Genomic DNA, 21,526 nt, shown 5'->3' on the forward strand with positions numbered 1-21,526 from the left:
ATTAAAATAGTTAAATGAGCAGATATTCTTGAGCAAAGGAAAAAAATCAGATTTCTCCTCCATGCATGCACAAAGTCATGGAAATTAATGAAAGCGCATTTGAAAATCAAGCTGTCATAATTATTCGCAATTTGATATTAGCGACGTGACTATGATTCCAATAAGCTTCTCTGTGTGGTGAAAGTTTGGAGCTCCATCGGAAACAGAAGCGTATATATATACTCAAAGAACCACATCAAGGAACGCGCTGCAGCGTTTTCACATTGATTCCTATCAACATTAGACACAAACAGAAATGAAGAGTCTGCCCAGGACAGAAATGATACATGTTTACGACAGAACTGCATACATTATAAAGTCACTAAGTATGACATATGGATGTTTGGAAGAATGTGGGAAAGCATAAACATATCCCGGATGTCTTCGCAGATGATAGTATATGACCCAGTCATGGCCTAACCTCCCAGAGTACTAATTTTGCCTCTTTTTTTTCCCCCTCCGATTCCAGCCTTTAGTAATGAGTAGCATTTATCACTGCAAAGAAGTGTCAGGTGCATACATGAGAAAAGGACAGCAGGGAGAAGGCAAAAGAAAATGGAAGGATAACTAATTGTGCTTCTCCAGTGCAGTGACAGGCTGGACTGATGAAATTCACTACCATCACAGTCAATAAGATCTCCATAATTATACCCTCATGGTGTATTTATTTTATTTTTTTTATTATGCCTTGAAATGGACATAAGTTAAGGTCCAGCAGCTGGAACAACAAAGGCAGATGGGTTTTTTTCTTCTTCTTCTTCTGGACACGAGTCACAGGTTTTATCAGCTAAGCTGTGTTGGTACAGCTTGGTCAAGAACCGGAGGATCAAGATTCTGAGCATCCGCTGTCATTGTCGCTGCATGCTGACTATACATCTGATGCCTCTACTTCCTTCCCACCCTCCTGTGATCCTAAAGACTTGATGCTGCTGCGCTGCACTATGTACTGCAGCTTCAGATTGGATTTCCCTACAATATTGCTTGGGAGAGAAGCCTTCTTATTGTTTAACACTTCAAAAGAAAACACGAGAAATGAGAAGGAAGCAAGAGAGCAAGAAAGTTTGGGGAAAAAAGAAAAGAAAATGATAGACATCTCGAGAAAGGGAGCATAAAAATTTAGAAGGAGGAAGACTGGAGCAGCAAAGAAACAAAGGAGGGGAGTAGGTGAGGAAATATGAAAGAAATCTAAAGAGAGGAGGGAGATAGTGGGTGAATGCAAGGACTTGCTTTCGCAACAGTTGAGCTGCCAAAAGCTACTGTTTTCATACAGAAATAAATTGTTGCATAGATAGATTCACACCCATACATGGACACAGACACATAAAATGTGAATCAGTAAAGCAATTGTGAAAAAAAAATGCATTTGTAGGAATTAAATGATGATACATCAGTCTTCATGTCACAGTGTTAATGAATTTGGACCGTTTTAAAACTAACATGTGCCAAGCTTTTGTTTAGAAACGTAATCCACCCAGTTGTTTAATTTATGTGGGGTTATTCTTCTTGCTGACATATACTCTTTGTCAGAAAGCAGTGCTATGGTGTATGTCACAACCAACAACAAACACAAGTTGAAGATGATGGTAAAAATACACACCCTATCAAACTCTAAATTATGACAACTAACCTAATTTCACAACTGAGACAGGGACATCCGGTGAATGAAAAGGTCCAGCTGTGCCCCGTCTTTACTTGCCTCAGGTTTGGATTTGTTTTGACTCAGGAACTCGAAAGCAAGCAGAGCATCATTTTCTTTTTTGGCATTGACCTCTGCACACTAATATTGGTCATAGACAAAAACAGATGCCTTAGTCTTATAAATTTGTTGAGATATCCAGACCTACAGTGTTAGAACAGGGCTTTCAATACCGACTGATAACTTGGAGGTGAACTACGCATTATGATTACAGCTATGTAGTAATACTGGTATGTGTTAGGTTACAGCAACAGTCCTTCCAAAAGCAAACAATAAAAGAAACTTATTTTGTATTGTTTATAATGTAGGAAATTCATTTCGCTGCTAAATGCTGTTACTGAAGGATTAAGTACATCTGCAGATAGGCATTTTATTTTTATTTTCCATTAAGCATCTGTGTTTTGTTTTGTTTTTCTTTAACAAATATACCAAACTATCAATTCATGAGAACTATAAAATAGCAAAATTGGAAAATATACTTTTATTTGTCTTCCAATATTGACAGTTTTAATGTGTCTCAGAAGGAAAATAGACAAATCTGTGAAATAAAGTTAGTGTCACATAATCATTTATACTTATGACTGACTAGCTAACTTTCCGGAGTTTGCAAACCAATATGGTTTTGTAATCAGATGGTTTGAGGGCTGAGGATGCAGAGGAAAGGACTAAATGAAGGAAGATGGTTCACTGTGGTAATCCATGAAGGGAAAAAAGAAGAAGAGTAAACAGATGGTCTCTGTGTAACAAAAATAATGCTAAGCATCATTAGATTATTCATTAACACATTGGCTTCTTGATAAATCATTTGTTTCTTAAGACTCTAATTAGCTTGTGGTGCTCACAGTCTTATCTTCTTGGACATGTTTTGCTAGCCATTAAGTTGAGGGATTTGTTACAATCAGCAACTACCATGGCTAATGTTTCTAATGGCGCAGTGAAAGCCACAAAACACTTGCGTACCAACAGCTTCATTTAAACAACTATTTTGGTTTTAAAAAGTCCAGGTAAGAAAAAAAAAACGTATCTTTGCTTTTAGTCATGGAAAATATAACTATAAGAGGGTAGCATTTATGTTTCTTCTCTTTTAAAGCTCTGTTGAGACAAGTGATGCCTGTTTTTCAGACCCAAGAGAACTCATTTAAAGCTGAAGTTCTCACATGGCCTCGTGAAAACTATGTCAAGTGATTCAGGCAGTGCTGATGATGGGTCAAGGAAAAACTACATTAAACTGTAAAAACTGCATCTGTCATTAAACGATTCACTCTCAGAATATCTCTCCAATCAAGTATGTGTGAAAAAAGGAACAAACGGTTTCTTAAACTTTTAGATTCAACAGATTCAACACAAACTCTGCAGGGGCTGCACAGTGGCACAGTTGGTAGAGCTGTTGCCTTGCAGCAAGAAGGTTCTGGGTTCAATTCCCGGCCCTGGTCCTTCTGCATGGAGTTTGCATGTTCTCACTGTGCATGCATGGGTTTTCTCCAGGTACTCCGGTTTCCTCCCACAGTCCAAAAACATGACTGTCAGGTTAATTGCCCTGTCTAAATTGCCCCTAGGTGAGAGTGTGTGTGTGTGGATGGTTGTGTGTCCTGTGTGTCTCTGTGTTGCCCTGCAACAGACTGGCAACCTGTCCAGGGTGAACCCCGCCTCTCGCCCGAAACGTTAGCTGGAGATAAGCACCAGCAACTATTTGCCCAAATACACACTTTCACCTTTTAACATCATGTAAAGGTGGGCAAAAATAACATAACATAAAAATAATAATAAGCTCTGGTATACATAGCCTTAGATTTTCTTTTCACATCTTACAGTTTATATGACAAAACAAGGCAATTGTAGGAAAACATAAAACATGACATACATGGGTTAACAAATGCACAGTTGAAAGTGTGCAAAGGATAATAAAAATACCCCTTAAAGTGCAGATCTTTTTGCTGAAGTCCTGTTACCTCTCCCTGAATAGTTACTCTTCTGTATTTTTATTTAGGATAGTTCTGCAAGGTGACGTTATTTATTTAACTTGCTTATTTTGTGTTGTATGTACAATCCACAAGAGAACCCAAACACTCTAAGGTCAAAACTGTCTCTGACCTTAGTCAATTCCAATTGACAGAAAAAATTAATTTTCCATCTTCTCCCTTACCTAAGAGTTCCTCATGAGATTTGGCTTGTTATATTCTGCTGATTATTAATGGTGGCTCATTAAGCCAGTCACTACCTACACCAAGATAACGAGCCATGGAGATGCAATTGATTATTAAAATACAAAAAAAAAAAAATACTCCCAGGTCAGAGTTTGAATATATTCAGTTTTTCTAACATTTACTGTGTTACGAGCAAAGCTCAAACATTAACTAAAAATCACCACCAGTAGGGCCATTGGGAACCATACCAAAGTCAAGCTTGAGCTAATAAAAACACTTTTAAATTGTGAAAATTCCAGTCTGTTCTTGATTTAGTGAAGACATTTCATCTGGCCGTGAAAACTACGACACGATCTGCACAGCTTCTATTCAAAGCTACGAATAATGTTTTCAATCAACGCACCTTAAGCTGGCCAAAGCTGGCAGTACAAGGGACTAGTTGGCCTGAACAGCTGCACCTGGGCCTAAAACACAGCTTGACGGAAAGCAAGACATAGTTTATCACGGATAATATCTTGTGATTCTCATGCAGCTGCAGCTGCATTACAAGGTAATTTATTAGTGTTGTCACACTGACAGAGCAGTGCCAAGCAGACACAGCTTAACACAGACGTCAATAAAATCATTTAAAAAAAAAAAAATCTATGCACTTGTTTATCCAGTGGTTGTAATTTTGAGAATATTGTAACATCATCATCAAGTGTGGCATTATTTTTGTATTACTTTAAAGCAACACATTTACCATAAGTAAGCTCTAACACAACTTTTCTCAAAGCAGATGCTTCAGATTAGAGGTGCTGCAATATACTGATGACAACACAGTGTTCAAAAAGCCATAGGTTTTTTGGTTTTTTTAACACCTCAAAAGTTAATTGCACCTTAACAAAAAACAACGGCACCCAAAGTTTTGTGATTTATTTCAGTTTTCAATTCAGAAAGTCAAACTTGTATATTTTATTTTACATAATCATGTAATGATTATGTTCAAATCATAATCAAAATGATTATGATTTGAACTGAGACACTAATGGAGTCAGATTTCTTGTTTGTCAACATAAACCTAGCAACTGAATGTTTCATTTCTAAAATGAACTTTTTGATTAAGTTCATTTGTTACATGCTAAATAGCATATGGCAGAATGGAGAAAGGGTGGTGAAAAAAATGATTGAAAACAATTTTGGATAACAAACAAGTGTTTTAGCAGTTTATTACTATTTTGTTTAAAATACTTTTCTGTAAATGAATTCATTCACTTTCACCAGAATCTATCTCATAAAACCCTAAGACATCCTTAAAAGCCTTAAAATGTACTTTAAGAAATACATTTAATTAAAAAAGTCATGTTTTTGCAGAGGACTAGCTGGTGCTGATCAGCAGTCCTCATCCAGCAACAATGAAAATGCCAGCAGATCAATGTAATATTACTGCAAAATTGGTGCCCTTTTCAAGATGGCTATTTAAGATAGACATTGTCAAAGAAGGCCCAATCCAATTATCAGCAGCTTTATGAGCCCTCAATTTGCTGTTTCCAAGTTAATAACTGTGTCAAAATTTGGCCAAAGTGACTTTAATGTCAGTTGTTTGGGATCCTGACAGGCATGAATTGAAAAAGAAATAGTTACTAAAGGACAGATGTCATTTCTTTGTGTGAATATTTTATAGTAGAGCACAGAATGTCATTTTGACTCATGGTCAGGTTTTTACCCATATTATACTGGGATTTTAGAGGGGAGTTTCTGTGAAAGCTTGCGATGTCTACTTCTACTTCTACCCTCCTTTTCACTCTGTGTGCGGCCCAGCGGGGTTGCACTGAGCCCATGTGCACTTTTACAAGTTTTTCTTTGTGTGGTTTTGGAAATCGATGGTCTGACGGGACAACCCCACCACTTCCCTGCTGTCTGACCGTGACATTTTATCTTAAGACCACGGGAGGTTTAAGAAGACAGGTTTTAGATTAATGAAGGGATGTAAATGAGCAATTAACAGAAGTGAACAAAGGAAAACTCATGACATCTCCTCACCATTTTATCCAACACCCTGCAGATTTCACAAGAATACACACTTACAAGCCAGATTATGTACAACTTTTTAACTTAACCAATAGCATGATCAGAATTTGGTATAAACAACATTGATCATCACTGGTCCAAGCTGGTTGTGTTAGTGCAATGGTGCTGGGTATATGGCCCCTAAGTCAATTCTCTACAGAGCATGGCTTCAACCTCTTCTTTAACCAGACAGATTTGTCTCCATTATCAGAGCTTGTGCCATTCTTTGCCATTTTTCGTTATCTCTTCATTGGTAGTGCAAGCTGTGCTAAGGAATTTGATTGACAGCTGACTGAATTCTTTGATTGGCCCTTGATTTACGTAACTGCATGAGTGAAGGCTGGCCCCTGCGAACTCCAAACAACAACATTTCAACCACTGCAGTGGACTGATGGACATGGAGTCTGCTATCAAAGAGCTGCTCAGTGTGGAGAAGTGTAGTAGGAGCAGCACAGGGAGCACATGCATCAACTTTAAGAGCGAAATGACCATGATTTTGCAGCTATGCGAGCAGCACCTCTCTGAAAAAGGCACACGCAAACAAGAAACAGCTCTGGTCAACACTCTGCAGGAGTTTCAGATCTTTGCCGGCTGGTGAAAAACACTGGAGCAACATTAGCATTAATTTGCTGTGATGTGCATATTTTCCTTTTTTGGGGGGGTTATTCTTTTCATTAAAGTTCATGTGTGAATATTGGTGAATATATTTCGACTACTTTGAGGAAGTTTTGGATGAAAAGGAGGCTAGTCCTACTGAAGGACTGCAACCCTGTTTTTCTGAGTCGTATAGTTCAGGAAGCAACAATGACTGACATTTCTGGGGTCGAAGGGTCCAACAGTGAAGGGCCGGAGCTGGACATCTGTCACCTCCAAAGCACTGAATGGTAATGAACAGATCTATGAACATGATAATTATGCATAGCTACTTTTGGTTTAATTCAAAAGTCCAGTTGTGAAGTAAATGGTTGAAGTTCTGGTTGTGTTCCAACATGTTCTGAGCATGGCATGCAACTAGAACAGAGTGAAATTTCCTACAGTCAAAATGAATGCTAATTGTGACCAAAAACCTCAGATAAATCAAATCTTTGTTGAAATCACTCACAACTTCCTTGCTTCTGTGAAATCTGGCTTAGTTGTTTGTTAATCCCACCGGTAACACTTGTTGCCAGACATTTTTTCTAACTCCTGGAAGCTCTAGAAGAATTGTTTTGACATTTGGCAGCTAATTGAAGTTTTTAATTAAAATAATAGTGTGTCTACTCTAACAAATATCAATTTCATGTAGCTAGTGTGAAAGGTCACATGACCAGACCTCTTTACTTTCTACCTGTGACGCTGGAGGTAAATGTCTGTCACAAATCTGTACAAGAGGAAGTCAGTAAAAATATTTAAATAAATATTAATAAAATATTTTGAGCATATGTTCTTTCAAGTGTCTTCTACTGATATATAAAGAAAATTGGATAACACTTTATTTGAAGGGGTGTGCATAAGACTGACATGACACTGTCATAAACATGAGATAACATCTGTCATGAACATAAAGAAGTCTTTATGAATGTTTATGACAGTTCTCATGAAGTGTCGTTCATGAGAACTGTAAATAATGACACTTTTAATGCAAAGTTGCTCTAAAAGTTGCATTGAAATTCTATTAAAAATGCCAACTTTGCATTAAATTGTCATTATTTACAAAACCAAGTTACCAAAAATTGATCATAAGAAGAGGGAATGTAATGCATGGCAACAATTGTTGCCGAGTATAAAACCTACATTTTCACTAACATAACCAACATAAAATGTAATAATTCATAAAAATCATGTGTTAGGGAAGCCCAAGGATTGAAATGCATGCGCTTCTTTAGCAGGAAAAAATTGGGGATAAAACAGGTAAACTTACCCTCATTATGTCACAAGATGGCACCGTTGTTTGACCCAATTACTAAAGACAAAAACACTCTGCATTTATAGTATGCTGTGAGAAATGTTTATTATTACAATATTTTGTATACACAGAATGAAAGCACAACTCATTTGTTTAAAGCATGCCAGTGGTTTTATTGCGTCAGGGACACTTTAAATCCAAAGGCTGCTATGTTGAAAACATCAAATAAAATAGACTGTCACAATACAGATAGATTTGTGATCTTGATCCTCAATCTTGATTACTTGACACTGTAGGCTGTTTGTCTTAAGGACAAAGTGAAATATCTGAGTTTATCTGAGTCCGTTAAAACCACAAACTTTAGGTTCTCCATTGCTGAGTATCACTGCAACCACAGCTCCTGCAAGCTCACAGCCCACCCACCCATGTTTCTGCTCATAATATAGTAACATAACCACAATATCTCAGCATACAACAAAATATATCATACTTTATCGTAAACTAACTATTAAATCCTTGTTTAATAAATATCATGCGAACAATCTTTGTACTAGTAAAACTCAACATTAATCTAAATCGCAGCCTCACTTTGCTGCTTCAGATTGATGTAACCATACCTACTTTGCAGTTAGCAAACAAGGCAGCCTTGTTTTCAGCCCTACTCTTGAGACTCCACTTTGTCGTCTACACTTTTCAGAAACAATTTCACTTTAGCTGTCTGAATAAATACACAGCTATCTTTGCTGCCTGGAAGTGATTCAGACACTGCAGTTACAGTAATCATCCATAGCATCAGCAAAAGATGCATCACCTGATACCTTACTTACAGAAAGTGAACAAGCTTGTGAAAATGTAACTCCAATGTCTAAAACTTTCTTGAGACTAATGATTTACCCATGTAAGTAAGTTACGGTGAGAAACAGGAGTCCTTTGAAGGGAGAATTAGAGTTTCATATGTGTACGTAAAGCTTTTGTGAAATGATTACTTTGTCGTTTAAAGAAATTACAAGAGTTCCTTCTTCAAGCCGTGTCCTATAGAAGTAATATTACTTCAAATTAACTGGTGTAGTTATGATGAAACCTCATGAATCTTCTCACTTAGTTGTGCTTATAAGTTTTCTGTGTGGGAAAAATACGGTATCGATCTGAGCACTCTGACTTAAGTGGTCTTCAGAGAAACAACTTGGGGGGGAAAAACTGTCTGTGGTGGCTTGTTTTTTGCAAAGTGCTCTGTAGCACTGATCTGTGTGTAAAAGTCAAAAAAGTTCGTCTACAGGGTGTGCAGGGTCTGCAGAGACTTTCGGTGCCCTTTTTCTGACCGCAGACCTGCAGAAATCTAACATGAAGGGAAGGTCGGCCCTGCAGATCAGATTATTAGTTGCAGTCTGGTCCTGTCTTGTTTTGTGGACGAGCCAAGCAATATAGTGATGGACAAACACAGGACACACCGAGTAATTGGGAGTAGAGTAGTAGGGCAGGGATTAGAGTCCCAGCTGGGCCTTTTTCCAAACAGTGTCTTAACACAAATCCTACAGCAGGCAAATGAAACCCACATTTGATTTCATTTATTTATTTGTTTTTGCCAGAATCCAAACCATTTGCGATTTTTTTTATGGCAGTCTGAATGGCCGAATAATGATCTTTTCAACCCATCTTATTCGTGTCCGTTTTATGTGTGCTAATAAATCAGATTCATAACAAATAGTTTTCAAAGTGTCTACAGTCTGAACATTTTATTCGATTTTTACTTAAGTGATGTAAGCAATGCATCATAATTCTGCACTAGAAGAATCCAGATGAATCTGGACGTAAACAACGGTGTTGTGATGCTGAAAAATTAAATATGCATCTTCCTCAGAGATCTTATATCAAGGCAGGGGTCTAAAGAGAGGAGGGTTGTCAGTGCATGGGGAGCTTTTGTGAAATGAGAAACGTAGAGGGGTTGGTGGTCGGTGTGAAAAGCTCACTTTGAAACCTGCAGTAGAGGTCATCCGGTATTCGAAAACTCTTGGGTTTCTGTGATATTATAGCTGCACATAACACTTTCCCCACACATTTTGAACGTTATCTTTCTGAAAATACCAACAAAACATTACCTGTAACAACATATCTATCAATTAGTTTTAATAACTAGAAGATTAATATCTGACAAGTCGAGAGTTCTGATTTATGAACATATGCTAAAGAGCAGAGAGCTCTACTCAAACATTTTAGAAGTCTTGGATAAAAGGTATAGAAAAAAAAAACAGCTAATAAATCATTCATGAACAACTTTTTACATCTATATCCACTTTAAATACTGGCACATCTTCTGTAAATGTCTAACCATCCTCTGCTTAATTAATCAAATTGCACACAGTGAATAAATAATAGATGTTTACTGCAAAAATGCTTTACTTTTAATGATGCTAGTTTCGTTCAAGTGTTAAAGTGTTATACCTTTTCATAAAATTACTCCTTTGGCAAGGTTTGAATGATGCAGAATAAGTGTTGATAAGCTTTCTTCATGATGTTCAAGGTGTTTATATGCTAAATAAGCTTTTTTAAAGGTGAACCATGATAAACAACATTCCTTCAGTGTAGAGAGGACTAGAAGGGGTTTTAGTTAGTTGCCATCTTTAGCAGCTGTTGATGTAATCTTTTTTTATTTCTTAAGATAATAAAAGATTATTAACTTGCATTAGGGTTTTTACAGTGTTTAATGAAGAGACTGCAATGGAGAGGACGTATTATGGCACGGATCGGTCACTCAAAAGCAAAATTGCAACAAAGAGTGTATGCATGCATGGGTTTGTACAGGATATTAGAAAAACATTCATACCTCTCTGCCTTTTTGTACATTTTGTCTCATATCAACTACTAATTTGAATATATTTTATCTTCTTTATCTTTCGGTTGAAGCATTTTTGATTTTTATCTTGAAAGGTGCTATTCTTACTTCTAACTTACATACTTAGACTTCTGTATGATAAGCCATCACAAAGCAGAGTAAAACAGAGAGCTAAAGGGGAAAAGACAGAGGAATTCCACAATTGTCTAAAAGAAATCTGGAAACAACACCTAACACTGACCTGCTAGTAAATTTCACGGACAGCTCTTAGATGTTCAATTACAGCAAAGTACATGTTGTTATGTAACATATCGTGTGATGTAAAGTTTCTATATTTGGACTTAAAAGCTTTGGGTAAAGAAAAGAGTTAAATGAATCGCGATGGAACGGTTCTGCAAAAAGACAATCAATCAGATTAAAGCTATAATTGGAAACATAAAAGCAACATGAGAGTATGTTTCACCTTAGGCTCCAAGAGGAACCTTCTGGAGTACAAGATTCACTTTAGCACCGTGGCTTATAACTAAAACTGCAAAAGCGGAGCACATTTAACCGATATTAAGAAAATTAACAGCTTTTCTGATACAACTTTCCTGTGCTGTGTATTTGTAAAGGAGTAGCCTGTCAGTAAATGGAGGACACCTTCAGCAGCCATGAAAAAGGGCTCATCCACAGAGACAAGCAGATGAATCTGCTCACTGGATAAACTGTCAAATATGATCAATGATTTACTTTTTAATTGGATGGCTTTGCCATGCTCTGTTTGGTAATGGTGGAAAAATAGAGAGAGAAAAAAATGCTGCAATTAAAAACTGACATGAGCACCACTGTAAGTTTCAGCGAATTTACTTGCATTGCAAGGTTAGTCTGGCTGCTGTACAGCTTTACTGAGTTGTAATAAAACCTCCCACACTTTTTTTCCCCCCACGTTCAGGTTTTCATTAACGAATCCATCTAAAAGATACAGCCTTCATAATATGAGAGGTCAACATGTTAATCTGGAAAAAAATGATGTAATTATCCATTTGAATACATGTATCCTATACATAACATACACTTAGAAGAGATAATGCATGTGCATGCCACAATGGAAAGCAAATGGTTCCAGATAAACATTTTTGCAACAACCTAAAAATGAATCTGAGATACAGACATCTGGAAACATCAAACAAAATATTGGAAAGGTTTCCAGACATCCCAGTAAAATGGGATTTATTCACACAGGTGACTGACGTGCTGTCACATAAAGCAGCCGAAACTAAATGGCATACATGCAAATGAAATGCCTTCATGAAAGTGAGAAGATAATAAAAGAACTATAGTTCTACACAACATATTTCTACAGGTTTTATAGAACCAGTAAAACATGTAAAATATGTTTTATACATGTTATATACATTAAACATTGTGAGCAGAACTGAAGGTATTCAAGGTAAATTGAATTTCTTGTCAAGCAAATCGGAATGAAGTAGCAAGTGTGCACTCTGCTTTAACTTTACAAGGTTTTAATGTTTTAATTAGATGTTGGGTAGGAGATAGTGTGACCACAGTGGAAGGTAGGAATGACAAGACGTTCATCTTAAACCAAATTGTCTTAGCAGTCATGCATAAAAGAAACATTTTTTGTGACTGAAGAAATTTTGCAGTACAACATTACTGGCTTGATATGCTTTATATGATTAAGACATTTTGATGTTAAGGTGGGCTTCTGTGATTCCACACTTATGTTTTTGTGTTACGTAAAGTCATTGTTAATTTTAAAAAGGATTATTTTGTGCCTCATTACCCCTCCCATTGTGACAACATGTTTTGGATTTCACCTTGGCCAAGTGTCAGAAAGCTGGTTAAGTGGGTTTCGGAAAGCCGGATAGCCATTATGCTGAGTAAATTTACTACCGCAACTTACTTTTGATAAAAGCTATTCTGTTCCTCAATTATGTTATTGGTATCAAGCACAACTAAATTAGTATTAGGTCAATTTTATTGTATAATGGAGCTTTGTAGACAAGAGCCCTGCCACTGTTGCAGAGTAGATCATTGTGGATTGAATATTTAGAAATAGCTTGCTATATGAAAATCGTGGACAGTCCTGCGGTACTTTAGTGGGGTTCCCTATTGACTCACACAATTGCAGTTATTGGTGAAAGCAATAATGTAGACGGTTTCACATTTTGACATATCAAGAAAAATCTAATCATATATTTTTGAGTGTCCAAGCTACAGGAGATAGATATTTTGTTCAGACAAATAAAATAATCTTCCTTTTCTGACGTTAATAAGTGTTGCGTAAAACATATTTCACATTTTCCACTAAATCATACTCGCACGAATAACTTGCTCTCTACTCGTTATAGTACCACAGCAACATTATTGCCGTTCTTGTTAAATGTTTTGATATTCTCCTGATGCCATCATTAAAACTTCTAATTCCATTGGTGAGTAATGCGTACTTTCAGGTTTCTTTTTTTCCCCCTCCCGTTGCCATGGTGAATTGGGTTATCTGTTTTTATGCAACAGTTTTTGTCATGCTGTTACTGTGTTGTGTTCCTGGGACTCTGAGGTTATTTAAACCTGTTTGTTTCATTGATGAAGGCTGGCGATGATTATGATGATGATGATGTGGATGGTGTTTTGGATCAGCTTTGCATAAATAAACTTCTGAAAAGGTCATCTTGACTCTTTCATTTTTTCAATGAATGTCTGCCACCAAGGCTGTTCAACCAAGCAAACAAGCCAGTTCAGATTCAGTCCTTTTACCTTCTTCTTTCTATGGCTATATCCCTTTTGCTGCAGAGATGAAGCTAAGATGAAGAGGTTTTACGGGGCGCTTCTGCATTAGTTTTTCTCCCCTGATAATGGCTCTGCTAGGGAGACAGGGCGGTTTGGATCAGCCCCGAACTATAGCTGGAGCATTGGTGAGAGGATGCTAAAAAATCCCCACAATTTTTATTTCAGTCATCTCCTCCTGCTTGTCATATTTCCTGTTAACTTTGAAATACATGACAGGAGTTCTGCATCTTCTTTTGCAAACAAAACATTTAAAGCCAGCCGTCCGTGCTGAACGCAAAAGGCTTATACAGAGTTTACACTCTAATGTAAGAACCTATTTGGAAATATTTAATTCACGGAGGCAAGGGCTTCTGCTTTAGCATCTCCTCAAATATGGAGGAAAGAGAGATGCTCTCATCATAGCCCCTTTTTTAAGCATATTTAAATGGCAAAATTAAAATAGTTTTCAGAGTTTATGTTCTAACATACAAATTAAAGTGATTGCAACTGCAAATCCATATACCACATTGCCATCCAGATAACCCACAGCCAGGCCTGATCTTAAAGGATTCCCAATAAGGAGCACCAAGTTTCTTGACCCGTGTTAAAACTACAGGCTGTTCTAAAACAGCGCAGTAAATCAACATCGTCATTCACAACTTCTCCTTCTGTTTGCTGTTGGCCCGGTCAAACATCTGCTGGAGACAATCTAATTCAAGTGGAAATAGCCCAGTCAGTGCTTGGAAGCAAGACTTTTTTTTTTTCTCCCCAAGAGGAATTGCACAGAAAGGCAATGGCCAGGCTAGGTAAAAACTGACACATGAAACATTTGTGTAAATTGGCACCATTCCACATCCAAAACATCTGGATATAAAATCATTAAGGGCTGAAATGATCAGCATGGTGCAGCACAACAAAACTATTTTGGTAAGTATTTAACATCGTGGCCTTCGATTGCCTGCGTCCTATGATTTGTTTACTTATGTCTTCGATAAAGTTGAACTGAACTAAATCCTCAGTGCGGTAATGTCTATGAAGACGTCAATACAATCTTGTTTCTCTGAAAACCAGAAAAGAGAATGATTTTGAGTAGAAATAATCAAATGCTGCGAGTCTGCCTGCTTTTAATAGCAGGATTAATAATTGCAGATTATAACTAAAAATATTGCCCCTGCTTTAAAATATGCCGTGCCTTTGGCAGCATACATATTTCTTTTTCTTTTTTTTTTTTTTACCAGCCTCAATGCTTCATGTTTGAGTGTTTTAAAGTTTGTATGCAATCACTTGGGGGTTTCAGTTGAGTGCTGGCAGGTTGACAGTCTGTGAGCGTGAGGACTGCACTGACTCTGCAATCCCTTTTCTCGCCACATCCATCAGCAGAGATCCTGTCCAGGAGTTTGAATCCAAATATATACACAACCAAACAGCAATCATCAAAACCAGCAAACTTTATTTTGGATAGATATTTCACAATAATTCATCACCTTACGTAAATGAAATGTTTAGACAGGTCTTTATATGCGCAGCGCTGCGTCGCTTACCAAGTGACCACGACCGTGTCCAAGTTCTGCTCTTTCTTATGATGAACAGAGAGAAGTATTGCAAAGCAATTAATGGAATGAAATGAATTTGCAGTAGATCTGTCACAGCAGCTGTAAGATTCTCGCATCATATGACCATTTCAAGGAGCTGCTAGGTTCCTATTTTTTTCTACTTTGGCTTACTAACAAAATAAATGTTCTGAATTTTCTACTCTCGCTCAGATTAAACTTACATCGTGAAGCTGTGTTTGCTCTGTTCCAATGAGAATTTTCTACCCATCCATCTGGCAACAACCTTCAAGGAAGCCAAAAAAAAAAACGAGATCTGACATGACTTCTGCAAAGTGGGAAGCTGTGACCTGCACGCTTATTGTGCACAGCTCATGTCTTTAATATTCCACTTTGAGACGACTATAGCCATCAAAAAACAAATTATACACACAGCCAAAGAAAGAAAGTGCATATTTTATCATAAACTTGTAATTCATTTGAAATGAATTTAATGAGATTATGCTGAATAACAGGAAGGGAGTCCCATCTTTTTTTCTTTCCTTCTGTATTTTCGCATATCTGGGCTTGTGATTTCTTACAAAAATAAAATATTCTTTATACTAGTTGAGAACTTGCGGAATGCTCCCAGGATAACTTTAGCAAAAGCACGATTGACATAAACCCTTGTGTGTTTATGCCAAACATAAACATGCAGACACATTAAAAAGCAACGTATCGCTTTTTAATGTAAGCAATACATTTAAAAAATCTGGACTTTTTTCCCAAATGATATGTTCATGCTGAAGGGATTGAACTTTAGCAGTGTAAATAATCATAACATAATGAATATACATGTATTTCTTGTTTTACTTATTTCTGCTTCTAGCAATTATTTAATATTATTCTATCTGTTTTAATTATTTTATGTGTTGAAGATGTAACCAAAGTTGCACTTTTTTGTCTTTTGTTATTTAATTCCTGTTGTCTGCAAATAGGTCTTATAGACAATATGAGTTTATGTTTGACATTCATCTGATAACTGTCAATGCTGAATTAAACTAATAATAAAGATTCATTATTAGTACTACTTTAGTAACCTTTAATAGAGAATATTCATTTAAAGTCACTGGTAGGTTTTTTTGTTTTGTATTTTACAAGGTAGTCACTATAACATTACTTTGATTTAAAATCTGGTTTGGTAGGAGTCATGGCTGCTCTTGCATCATATTTAGCTCAAAAAAAGGACTGCCAGAGTAATTTCTGAGGAGGAGGTTCTTGGTTCTTGATACACTAAAAATAGAAAGCTCGCGGAGAGGTTTCTGTTTTTTTTTTTTTTTAAATGGTTTTGACTTATATAAAAAAATAACAGAAATATTATCCGGGTTGATCCTTCCGTGGAAGGAAACTGATCGATTCCTCGCTCCTTCAATGTAAACGATCAGACTCAAAATGACATAGCTGTTTTTTTGTTGTTTTTTTTCCCTTTAATCAAAGCATGAGGCCGTCCTCTCTAGGAAGAGGACCTTAAACAAAAAAATAAATAATAGCTCATCTACCATCTCTAACCATTAGCATCACTTTAGGTCATTAACAACATGTATCATTTTGCAAATGATTAAACTGTCAGATAATTAATAGTCTTCAACAGTGGGTCAAACCCACAACTCAGCACTGCTGTGTTAAATTAACCCAAAGCTGGACCGGTCCTCATTGCGGTCAAGATGCATCGCTCCTGTGGGTTATTTAAAGCCCAGCTGTTTTTAATGTGTACTGTAATATGAAAAAAAAAAACAGCAAAAATTCTGTTTACCCTATGCACTTCATTTGTTTCAAAGAAACACATTTGAGTTATTTATGATATTTTATTGAGTATCAACACGTTCCATGGTGTTTCCAAACAAAGCCTCTTCATAAGTGGTAAACACTTTAGCCGGACTGTGAATGGTTTTGCAGTGATTCTAGTGAAAAAGTCTATTTATTTTGAAGCGTTTTATTGTACTGTACACAGAGTTGTATGTATTGTAAGAACACATTATTTTGTACCATTTTGTTTCACTTGTAGTAAAAGTGTTTATCCTATTACATATACGGAGGGAAAAATCATTTCTTTCACTGGACCAAAAAGTCATTTTCAGTGGTAAATCTACTACCACTCAGTGGTGAAGTAATGGGCCATGACTGTCTGCATTTACACACTTCTGTCGACCAACTTTGTTCAACACGCACCAAAAACACATTTCTCATCTTATGGAGAGTTCGGCATACGGAGATGCTGATGGCTTAAAAAGGGACAAAGGAGACAATTAAAAAGATTTGGGATTCATGTGAAGCAAAGCAAAGTACTGGGTGAATGGAGCATTTTTTTATTTTTATTTCGGTTTAGCCGAGGTTTTCCCATTAACTTCAAAGCATCGAGAAAGTAATTTTCACACTTGGTTTATTCATTTTTTCGAAGTTAACCTTATTCTGTTCATTAAAGGTTCCTCCCTACACATCCCCTTGCTTGCACTTGACATGTTCGGTGTTCCCCGTTAGACTTGCTTCATTAAATGTTTTCACATAAAAGGTCAAAGTAAAAAAAACAACAAAAAAACTGCATGGACTAGGAACCACAGGAGCCATTAGAAAAAACAAAAATATTCGGATACGGCAGCTTCTACAAGACCTTTGCTTGTATCTCAGTCTTCTCTGTGCTGCAGCACAGGAAAACTCACAAGCCGTACCATGCACCAAATAAATCTACCTCAGACTAAACTGCTAAAACGTTTTCAGACAAAAAGTAAGAAAACATACAGCAAATTTAAGCCCCTCTGTCAAGCTCCCTCTGTCAATTATAAACAATTACAGCTGAAAAAGGGTTACATTTTCCCTGAGGTGTGGTTTAGTCATTTTCTTTAACGGGAGGCAGGGAGGTGGTGCTAAGTAAAATCAACTTTTTGAGCTTTATATGATGTTATAATGTTATTCTCTCTTCAAAATCATACCCAGAGTGTTGCTTTGAGTCTTTGATGCATATTTTAAGAGTCCTTAAATCTTCAGTGGCAGTCATTCAGGGAAGCCCAAAGACCTGCTCATACAAAGCTCCACCTATTTACCCAAATAGCTCTGTCGGTTCCCAGCCGACCTTCTGCCCCAGAAAGCACCACTCCCCACTCCTCCCCCACACAGCTCCATATATAGCATGTGTATTTTCATAAACTACAAAGGAAAAGAAAAATAATGCATATTGACAACATTTTAGTGCTATTTTAAATATAGAAATAAAACTGAAGGCAAAAACGGAACAGAGGACAAAAGTGGGCATGCGTCAGCTGTTGATAAATAACTTTGTGCCAGCTAAAACATAATCAATCATGCAGTAACTGTCAAATAAGAGCCTTAGTGGCTTTAGTGAAATCCAAGTGGTGACGTTTCTTTGAGCAGACAGTGAATTGCATATAATTACAGGTAAAACTGTGTTTAGAATTCAACCTCAGCTTTCAACCTACTTTTTAAAATCACAGCAAACCAAAACATGGCTCTGTCAAAAATAGTCTTACAAATCACAATCAACAAACACAAGGACTGCACAAATCACGTCTTAAATGACTTAAATGTACAACTTACCTCTATAACTTAGGATGAAGTAGAAAACTACACATTTAGTAATACACTGCATTGCGTTTATTTTACCTTTTTGTTTCAGCTGTTTTGATTCATGTGCGTAATTTTGCGTGGGCAAACAATGAATCGGAATTCATTTATTTATTAGTTTTCACGTTTATTTATTTACATGCTGGCTTTTAACCCCTTTCTAAAGACTACCCCGAGTGAGCCACGACAATGGGCTGCCTATGGAGCGGGACTCAGGCAGAATATAAATGGACTCTGACTGGCCTGAGCCACGCTGCTCTTCATCTCTCATTTCCCAAATGTGTGCCTCTGGAAAGAACAGGCCAACTCTAGATTGAGGAAGACATCCTGCAGCAGGGCTTTTTAAATATTCCCCACACACTTCTAAATCATTGCCCAAACGTTGGAAGCGGTAGTACACACACACACACGCACACGCACACACACACACACACATACGTATACAAAAATAAATAAATATATCATAAGTGAGAGCAGAGCAAGCCAGACATTAGGGGAGAAAACAAGAGGAAAGAATTTTAAACAAATCCCTCAAATATTATCTAATTGGATCATGTAGCTTTTCCCTGATTCACTCACTGTTAGCAGCACTGTGCACATGCTCCAGGAGACAACATCAGCATGACTTTGTCCAGCCAGATGAAAGCTTGCCAACCTCCAACAGCTTACCCTAACACAAATAAAGTCAAATTAGAATATGTGGCACACTGGGGCAATGATAATAATAAATGTAAGGGGCTCTAAAAAAAAACTCAAACAGAGCTGATCTTATCAGTCTGAGCCGGTTGTGGGTTTACGCTCACAAAATATTGTAGGTAAGTTAGCTGAATTATGTTTTACGCATTCACTCAAATACACACAAATTCATACGCTGATACTCAGATTGGTAGGTAACTTGGGTGTAAGTCTCCAGAGGAGCGTGAAGATATGGCAGGAGGAAGATGGAAACAAACCAGCAACTGTAAGAATAGTTACAGTAAGATAACTATTCTTCCCACTCAGACACAGTTAATCTGAATGCAATAATTCTTGCAATATGAACCAGATGAAAAACCAACCGTTTACTGAATTTATACTTGTAATAATATTTTGGCACTAATTATGAAAGCACATCAACTCTTGTTTTTTTAAAAGTATAAAAGGAGCACAGCCTGCTAATCAATCTGGCTAATGTCACATTTTCTTTGCAGCACGATGTCTCCTTTTTTTTAATTAATTTTTCTGAAAACATGACATCTATTGCAGTGTGGACAGCTGAAAAATGATGCCACGTCCAAATCACGTTTGTTGGTGGAGACAGTGAATCTTCATATGAGTTGGTAACCCAGCTCAGAGAAGAGGCAGCACAAAACATGAACTGCATAGCCTTCCAGTATGCATTCAGCTTCCCTGGATAAAGTTGCACTATGCTTTTTAAGTGTGAGCTCCACTGTTGCATCTGCAAGTTTTTGCACAGGAATGCAATAGCACAAACGTGTAGCTTGGAGGAGCGAAAATATCCAACCACATTAGCTTTTTAAAAAAAAAAAATTCTTCTTCTTCTTACTTAATTTCTCTATCCAGCACATCTTCATATCATAAAATTCACGCAGCTTTAATGAAACTAATCAGTGACTTAAATGATCCTCTCTTACCTTACGGGCGCAGCCGCTATAGTCCAAGTCATCAAAGGTCATTGCGCAAATTTTCAGAGGACAACACGCAGTAATAATGAGAAATATGTTTGGCTGCACTCGACCTAATCCCGCTCCCGGTGTCCTTCAGACGTCGTCAACCCAACATAATCTTCAATCCGAGGGGATCGCAGCTCTGGCTCTCACAACACAAACTGTGATCTTCCCCCCACTTTAAGCGTGTAGCTCACTTTCTCCTCCGCAGATGACAAAGTTGTCCATGTTCATGTCTTTTTTTTTTCTTCCTCTCTCTCTCTTTAAAAGCAAAAGAGCCCAGTGACCAGATGTTAACGTTTTCCAGTGCAAATAAAAATAATAATAAACTACTGAGATATAGGTCCTTATATCTATTGCCCACTCTCCGTTGCTGATGGGTGGCAAATCCGACTACCCGCTAAATGGATCCATACATCATCCAGCGGCGATGTGGAGACGGTCAGAGACATAAAACGAAATCTCCCGGTGTATTTATCGATAGCTTGGGCTGGCTGGACACCCACCACCTCATTTCTTGCGCTTTGGCGCCACCCAAAGTTAAGCTGAAGCTTGGGATTTCCATCATGATTTATGCTAAATTTATCACCTCCCAATTGATAAATGTGGCTCCTTTTTTTTTATGGATTTGGGGTTTCATTTTAAGATAGGCTACAGGTCAACATTACAACATGGCAGTTTTATTTAGAATCAAGTTCTGTAGAAATGTTATCATTTTTACTCACATTTTCGTCTCAACAGCACAAATGCAATTGAACTTTGCTTTTATGCCACCCCACAGCTGTTTCCTCACCTTTTTTTTTGTTTCGTTCTGCAAAGTTCTTCTGTCATCTTCAGACTTCAGGTCTTCTTCTTCAGATCATTTGTTACTCTGATTTGTAATTTTCACTTCAGCTTAAAAGTATGGTCCGGTTTTCTTTTCTCTTCTAGTAAGTTAACAACCTTCTTGCTAAATGTATTTTTTATGAAAAGCAAAATGCTCCCCTCCCCTCCCCCTTTTTTTTTTTCCTTTGTTGTTGTTAACTGGCTTTACATCAAGCAAAGTTCAGTGGCTTATGGTGTATTTTAACATAGTACATTGCAATGCAAAATTATTTATATTTAATGAACATTTTGCTGAAGATCTGACGTTGTTGTGCCATCCTTCAGGTCTTCTGGTTCCGACCTGTTCTGCATCCCAAGAACTTAATATGAAGAGGACACATTCAACTTCTACTGCACCACAAATCTGGAACAAACTTTCAGAAAACTGCAGCTTAAACACTGAATTCCTTTAAATTAA

The 21,526-nt window shown here is 37.2% G+C and overlaps 1 protein-coding gene across 1 annotated transcript in view; it reads right to left on the reverse strand.

Annotated features, from left to right (window-relative positions):
* LOC103476800 (protocadherin-15) overlaps positions 1-20,790 on the reverse strand; it is a 196,269-nt gene extending 175,479 nt beyond the window's left edge. Inside the window, exon 1 of the mRNA XM_081616011.1 lies at positions 20,212-20,790. The gene's annotated coding sequence lies outside the window, so the exon portion shown is untranslated. The remainder of the gene's footprint in view (positions 1-20,211) is intronic.
* Between the last annotated feature and the right edge of the window lie 736 nt (positions 20,791-21,526).

The sequence above is a fragment of the Poecilia reticulata genome, chromosome 15, assembly GCF_904066995.2.
Source record: "Poecilia reticulata chromosome 15, P_reticulata-male-v2, whole genome shotgun sequence".
NCBI classification, from domain to species: Eukaryota; Metazoa; Chordata; class Actinopteri; order Cyprinodontiformes; family Poeciliidae; genus Poecilia; species Poecilia reticulata.